Raw genomic sequence first — 6,621 nt, 5'->3', positions numbered from 1 at the left:
TGGAAGGTTGGGTCATAAAACAGCGGGGGAGCGGAGATTGCGTTCCTGGGGAAAAACCATCCAGGAAACGTGTGTTTGTGTCCCAGGAGTACTACATAAGGGGACCAGTGTTTTAATCCAAACAATCTTTTTTCTAACCTAACTAGATGGTTAGGTGTCTAATAAAACAACGGTTTATTTCTGTAATTCATGCTTTGTTCGCTGGGCGCTCCCTCTCTTCAGTCACTCTCTAACTAGCTTGACCATATACCGTGCTCGTGGGCGGTCCATTGCTTCCGCCTAAAACTCTGCAATTTCTACCAGCTGACTGTTTATAACATAAAAATAAAATGTAATATGGATCATTTATTATTTCTATAGTTTGTAGCTAACTTTACCAGCTGACTTCTCTATTGGCTGTTGAAACAGGTGATGTCCCTTACGTTCTTAAACCAGCCTCTGGAAACTCGACCAGCTGAGTCTAAGCGACGCCATCAGCTGGTTTGAGTCCAGCTGAAACGGGCCGTTTCAGACAGCTGCAACTTTTCCCTGCGACGTTCTTAAACAGTTTCGACTTGTCGCCAGTCTTTGGTCTGAACTGGGCTTAAGTCCTATAACATTGTTAAAGGGGTGATAGAATGCAAAACCGATTTTATCTTGTCATAGTTGAATAACGACAGTTTGGTGGGTAAATAGGACATACATAGAACCTCAAAATCCCATTGACACCTCTTTCCTCTGCAAATCTCACAATTTGAAACTGCCTCTGAAAATGGGCGAATCTGAACAAAGCTAAAAGTTGACGTCAACTTCTCAACTCCTTCTCATTTGGCTCTACCTTCTACCTTTGTAACGCCCCAAAATTTACATAGGCCACTAACTGATCTGAGGTCAGTTAGTCTTCTAAATCTTGTTCGCGCAAATCTCAGAAATTTTATACATTGTTCATCTGCTGTTGCATTACTAAATTCACTTCTGAGACTTTTTTATGCGAGATATCAAATATATAAAGCTCAAATATGGGCCGTTTTACAAAAATTGATGGCTAATTGCCAGAGGTGTCAAGTAACGAAGTACAAATACTTCGTTACCTTACTTAAGTAGAAATTTTGGGTATCTATACTTTACTGGAGTAATTATTTTACAGCATACTTTTTACTTCTACTCCTTACATTTTCACGGAATTATCTGTTCTTTCTACTCCTTACATTTTAAAAATAGCCTCGTTACTCATATTTCAGTTTTCATTCCGGCTCGTCATCGTTCAAAAAAAAACACACACAAAAAACCCTATCCAAATCGCTCCATCCAGATAGAGTGAATTTGATTGTGGTTGGATGAGAAGTATAAACATAGTCATTCCGACACCCTATTGGTTTGTACGCGATCCATCAAACCTGCACAGACCCAGGGCTAATACGCCACCGGTGCCTTAACGACCGTTATCTACCGGACCGAATAGCAACGTGGATATCGGTGCCTTATTTAGGTGCCACTTAAATGCCTGCGCTTCTCTCTGATGCTCCGAAAACGGACGTTAGAGGGAACTGAAACATCGCCACACGGGACGCTAGTTAACACTACAGTTGGCAGCAGCTAACGTTAGCCTACGGTTAGCTAGCAGCGGGAGTAAACACGGTTAAAACGGACAGCTAAACGGTGTAAAGTGTGTCTGTATTTCACTGGAGAGGATTGTAACACCAGACTGTAGCTGCCGTTGTCTGAAAAACACAGACACAGAGATGTGTCACCTTTTTCAGCCTTTCTGAGTTTGCAGGTATGATTTTAATATTACATTATTATAGTCATATGATTTTGTCCTAACGTTTTGGGGTTAAGCTGTTGTCCTTAATGGCATTTTCCCCCTTACATCAGGGGTCTTCAACGTTTTTTTAAACCAAGGACCCCTTAACTTAAAGTGAGATGTAGCAGGGACCCCCTACTACATATTGTATGAAATTAAGTTGCATATTAAACTGGGCCTTCAATAACTGTTAGGACAACCTAAAGCCTTCTTACATACCCTTTTTTCATAAGCTATTAAAATATTAATTGTTGGCATGATTTTATAAATCATATTTTAATGTTACATACTGTATGTGACATACTGTATGTGGCACAGTAAATCTAGGATTAACTATCTTTGGGCTGATATCTTAGGGACTACCTCACCTATAGGCCAGTAAGCTTATCATCAGTGGGAATTTATGTTTGCTAATAATATGTTGGAATTATGTTAAGGCATTTTAATTTTAAAAGACTCAAAGATAATAAAAAGACTCAAAAATTTACAATAATTTGGAGGGCCCCTGCAATGACTTTGAGGACCCCTTGTTGAAGATCTCTGCCTTACATTACTTTTACTTTTATACTTTAAGTAGTTTTGAAACCAGTACTTTTACACTTTTACTTAAGTAAAAAGCTTGAGTTGATACTTCAACTTCTACAAAAGTCTTTTCAAACCCTAGTATCGATACTTCTACTTGAGTAATGAATGTGAATACTTTTGACACCTCTGCTAATTGCAAATTTTGTATGAGGCCAGTTACACACTGGACGCGTCACGCGAGCGTGTCAGCCGTGTGGTGTGTCCGTTTATATTTCGGCTCCCATGTTAACAGGTTAGAGCTTACACACTGCCTGCGTGAGACGCGTGCCTGCTAGAAATAGAACCGACGGCTATTTTTCACACGAGACGCAAGCGTGTTGGAAACGTTTCCAGGCAAAATAGAATAGGAAAATGTTTATATGTCATTTAGACACAAATACATATTAACAAATGATATGTTGATGTTTGAAAGCCTCTAGGTTTTGATATAAATGCAGATTTTTTTTTAATAGATTTTCTAATATTGCACCTGTCAATACAGAACAAAATATTCTGTAGCCTATTTTGCCTTCAATACTGCCGACGTTGTCTTTGCTGTAATCAGATGAGGCAAGCAGCAGCAGTGCGGCGTCAGACACGTTTCTGGTGTGTAAAGACAGACAAAATCCACGCAGCTGACACGCAACAGAAACGCCACGCTCACGCCACGCCTGCAGTGTGTAACCGGCCTGACTGTTTCGGAGTTCAGGAGCTCCACAGTTTTCCGTGACAGCGGTGCAGTGCCTGCCCAAATCGCTGACTTTCTGCCTGGACTGTCAGACCCCGCTGCACGCTGGCTGGAGCTCTCTCAGGAGATACGGAATACTAGAGAAAAGGAGTAGATATCGGACAATTGAGCGGGACGTGGATTTTAATCAGTGGGCGCAGTGGACTCGCAATGGGCGGTGTGCAGGAGCTACCCGCTGGCAGCGGTTCACAGTACATTAACTTTTTTTTCCAACATGGATCCTCAGGGAACAGTAGCAAAAGCATAGGTGTGTGTGTGTGTGTGTGTTTGTGCGTGTGTGTGTGTGTGTGCGTGCATGTGTGTGTGTGTGTGTGTGTGTGTGTGTGTGTGTGTGTGTGTGTGTGTGTGTGGCAGCGGCGGCGGGGAGGGCATAGAGGGGGAACGTGTGTGTGTGTGTGTGTGTGTGTGTGTGTGTGTGTGTGTGTGTGTGTGTGTGTGTGTGCGTGCTAAGCTCAACCAATCAGCGTGCAGTTCCTCTAAATATTCATGAGCAGACCATATAAGGCAGAAAAGCTCTAGTTTCAGTCCAGTCTCACTTAACAGGGTAGCATTATGGCCAAAAAAATACAGCAAAAGAGACATTTTCAGTCCAACCAATGTTACATACCCTATTACGAGACCTTAAGGAACAGCGTGAAATACCGTATATAACCATTTTATCACCACTTTAAGAAAAAAAATAAAAATAAATTGATGCAGTACAACCAGAGATAATACATTTTTTATGGTAAGCATTTATTTTCTTGCCTGTTACCCATAATGCACCTCAGTTCCTTGTCACCAAAACAACAGCTGCCTATAGTTTGCATCATAGAAATAGAATGCAGTGATGTCACATCCTGTGCATGTGCCTTTCATGTCAACATTCTAAGTGACACATTCTACCTTTACCAGGATCAGAGTGATCTGTCAGAAGGTTGGTTGACGGGCGATCTCTCACTGAGTACTGAGAATCTCATCACGGTTTTACTGTGCTACTGCGTCGATTTTCATTTCTTCAACACCAACAATACAGCTTGCTTCTATATTTCTGTGCTAAACAGAGAAGTATTTTTCAGCGACAACCTTTAAGAGAGCAGAACACAAGTTGCAACCAAAACATGGTCCTTCCTCTGGAGTCCTTGGAGAACGAGACCATGGCCCTCCGCCAGGAACCGACAGTTATGGGTAGCAACCAGGATGAAATGAGGGTGAGCCTACAGGCCATCACCCAACAGCTGAAGACCCTGCACCACCAAATTCACAAGGGCCAGAGACCGTTCAACGGCTGGGAAAATTTGGAGGAAATGTTCAACGCAGGGAAGGCAGAGGAAACAGCTGCAAAGAAGAAATGTGACTACCTTCTAAAAGAAGTGAGGGAGCTCAGCGACAAGGTCCAAAATTACAGCATTATTGAGGCTTTGTGTAAAGAAACCAAAGCTTCAAATGTGGCGATGGACCTGCAGCGTCAAACTCTGCAACAAACAGTCAGTGAGCTCAAAAACCGGCTCAACAACTTCGATGAATTGAAAGAAGAATATGAGGCCGTGAGGCAAGAGAATGATGAGCTGCAGAGTGAGATTCGCTACCTGCAGGATGAACTCCAAAATGAGACTAGTGTGGACATAATGTGTGCTGCATTAAAACGGCAGACAGAGGCAATGAGCCAGCAAAATGCTGCCCTGCAAAGACAACTCCTGGAGCTCAAGGAGAGGCATCAGCAATCCTACAACGATGCAAAAGCCGAGAAAGAGGAAGAGATCGAGGCCGTGAAGGCATTAAATGAACACATGAGCTGTGAAAACGCTGCCTTGCTGCAGGAACTCCAGGCTCTCAAAAATAAATCGGACAATTTAAACATCTGGCGTGACATGTACAAGGAAACCTTGGACCGCATGGGCATTTTGAAGAAAGACAATGATGATTACATTAACCAAATCCAAGTCGTGAACAAACATCTCAGGATTAAAAATAAATGTAAGGACAATTACGTAGAACTGGAAGCTGAAGAGAAGGTTCTGCAGGCACAAAACCGAGCCCTGGGTAAAACCCATTCTGAAGTTTTTAAGAAGCTTCTCAATGAACAAGACTGGAAGCGCAAATATGACATTCTGAAACAACAGACAGACACCTTGACGCTCCAGAACAACAAAGCCACAGAGGAAATCCAAAATTTCAATGAAAACCTCAGAGTTTTGAATGCCTTTAAGGCAAATTATAAATCACTGAAGGCAGAGAAAAAAGTTCTCACAAACCAGAACAACACTCTGCAGAAAGAACTTCAGAAGCTGGAGAAAAAGTTCTCCAAAGAAGAAACTCTGGAGGAAAGAACCAACGAGTTGAAGTCAGAGAACGAAGCTGTGAGCCAAGAGAACAGCGCTCTGCAGCTTAAAGTTCAGGAGCTCGGTGACACACTCCGAGGTGAGAGCGTTTGGGCCAACACATACAACTCCCTGAAAGTGGAAAAGGACACCTTGAACCGGCTGAATAAAAACCTTCATAAAGAACTAGAGAAGGTTAATAAAAAGGCGATTAAAGAAAAAGCTCTGGAGGGGAAGTGTACGGCAATGAGGTGGAACACAGAAAACAAACGCAGACAACAGGACTCCCTGAAAGAACCGCTCATCAGCTCCCAGATGTGATACTGTGGGGTCATATTGTAGTAGGATGGAGTCCCCCCCCACCCCAAATATTCCTAAAACCTTCATTAATCCATGCAGTGATTGCATGAGTTTACTCCAAGTCCCTCCCACACCAAAAAACTTTAACGTGGCCTCCATTCCTAAAACCTTCATTAATCCATGCAGTGATTGCATGGGTTTACTCCGGGTGATCCAGTTACCTCCAACATCAATCTTTTCAATTTGACTTTTCATTAATAAAAAAAATCGTAATAATAATAAACAGTTGTTGTAATATTGTTTTCATCATCTTCATACTTTGTGACGGTTTTCTGTTTGGGTTTTTGGAGTCCCTACCAGTAAAACTTTAATTGAATTAAATGAATACATAATAAGTGCATTTGCATTAACGTTATTGGAGTTTTACTTTGGTTTTTAATAAGGTTAGAAGGAAAAGGAAAACCATATCTAAAGGGGAAACAGTTTTATTTTGCAATCAATATCAGACACATACAGCTGTGGGGTCTTTGACATATTTATTTGTTCAAAGGATTCAGTTTTAACATGGATGCATTTTATGTATTTCACACACCTGTTTCTAATTCTGTCTACTTGCCAACAGACGGCACAGCAGCATTCACTGTTGCATTTTCAAATTTGGTTTCCACAAAACTTTGAGTTAACAAACCTCAGACCACACTGCGCTGTCCCTTCCTGTCAGACAAGTGATGCATAGCTCTCTCCCTCCATCTAACTCTCAGTATAAGAGACTCTGGACAGTCTCCTCCATTACACACCAATCATACTCTTTTGTTCTCAGATTAGGATGGAACCCAAACAAAGTAGAATAAGAATTGAATCTTTATTACAGGATTGTATCTTATGGTTTTTACAGTGATGGTACTTCCTCCTGTCTGTCACCCGAA

The sequence above is a fragment of the Perca flavescens genome, chromosome 19 (assembly GCF_004354835.1).
Source record: "Perca flavescens isolate YP-PL-M2 chromosome 19, PFLA_1.0, whole genome shotgun sequence".
In the NCBI taxonomy this organism is placed as follows: domain Eukaryota; kingdom Metazoa; phylum Chordata; class Actinopteri; order Perciformes; family Percidae; genus Perca; species Perca flavescens.
Note: the sequence above shows the minus strand (reverse complement) of the source record.